Source organism: Tupaia chinensis, unplaced genomic scaffold (genome assembly GCF_000334495.1).
Source record: "Tupaia chinensis unplaced genomic scaffold, TupChi_1.0 Scaffold000067_1, whole genome shotgun sequence".
Classification (NCBI taxonomy): Eukaryota; Metazoa; Chordata; class Mammalia; order Scandentia; family Tupaiidae; genus Tupaia; species Tupaia belangeri.
Window position 1 is genome coordinate 5,196,669 of NW_006159526.1, and position 1,326 is coordinate 5,197,994.

At 54.8% G+C, this 1,326-nt stretch overlaps 1 protein-coding gene across 1 annotated transcript in view; it reads left to right on the forward strand.

Annotated features, from left to right (window-relative positions):
* Positions 1-236: 236 nt before the first annotated feature.
* C5AR2 (complement C5a receptor 2) overlaps positions 237-1,326 on the forward strand; it is a 13,167-nt gene continuing 12,077 nt past the window's right edge. Inside the window, exon 1 of the transcript XR_001369525.2 lies at positions 237-387. The gene's annotated coding sequence lies outside the window, so the exon portion shown is untranslated. The remainder of the gene's footprint in view (positions 388-1,326) is intronic.

Sequence of the window (1,326 nt, forward strand, 5' to 3'; positions counted from 1 at the left end):
TCCAAGGCTTTGGAGGTGAAACCTCACGCAGGTCTGGCAGCCAAAGTGGGTGACATCGAGGCTAGACACGGGGTCAGCTCGCCCTGAGCCCTCTCCAGCCTTGCCAGCTGCCCCATAATTTGGGGATGTGTGAGTCATGGGAAAAAGACAGAGAGACACACCCTGGAGTGGGAAGAGGCCACTCCTGTCTTTTCCCGGCGACGAACTGGATGGGCCAGTAGATGGCACTGCCCAGAGTGTCCGAGAGGAGCCCTGACGGACGGGGACCAGCTGCCAGGCACAGCGGCCGGCCCTCCGCCCAGACGCCTGCGCCCCGATCACGGTCACGGGCCTGGCCCGCGTTCCCGAGTGCTGCCTGGCTAACTGAGGACCCTCCTGGAAGAGACGGTAAGGAGGCAGGGGATGGGAGGGAGGAAGAGGGGAGAGGAGTTTCAGAATTACTTTCAGAATTAGGGAATCAGAACTAGAATTTAAGAAATGAAGTATATATTATATATACCTATATATATAAAATATTTTTAAAAATATTTATTTCTTCTGAGAGAGAGAGAGAAACTTCTGGGGTCTTTTCACCATGATCCACCCCCAGCCTCACAGCCTGAATCGTGGGCAGTGCCCTGTGGACCTAGGGGGGTTCCGGGAGGTGAACTCGGAATCTTTCTCTGTGGATCCATAGCCTTACTGCTGGGCCGCCACCTGGCACCGAAAAATGAAGTCTTTTTTTTTTTTGGTAATTGTTGCTATAGAGCACATATACTTGCGAGAGAGAGGTGAGGAAGCACCCCTGAGGGAGTGGTGGCCACGCTACAATCCCTTCTCCTCCATTCTCCTCTGGGGAATTTGGGCATGCACGCACACACACCCACTGTGTTTTTCAAGCCTCCAGGTCTGGGACTCGAACCCTGTAGTCTGCCATGTGGGATCCAACTGCCTTAACCTCCACTCCATCTGCTGCCCAGGGAGTGAAATCTTATTGTCACCATGCTGCAATCCTTTCTCCTCCTTTCTCCTCTCGGGATCTTTGGCACACACGCACACGTGCCCGGTGTGTGTTTAAGCCACCGGGTCTGGGACTCGAACCATGGTCGACTACATGGGAATCCAGCGACGTAGCCATTACGCTAACTGCTGGTTCCATCACCACATTGGAATACTTGTCAGAATCCTGGAAGTGACTCAGATGGTCCAACAGAAAAGCCCTGTCAGAGCCCACAAAGGCTCATCACAGTGGGGGTTAGGAAACAGCCCCTCGGACCTGCAGGGATCCTGGTGGCTCCGGCTACCCCGGGCTGCCGCAGGCCCAGCGCACCCGCCCAGCACATATGC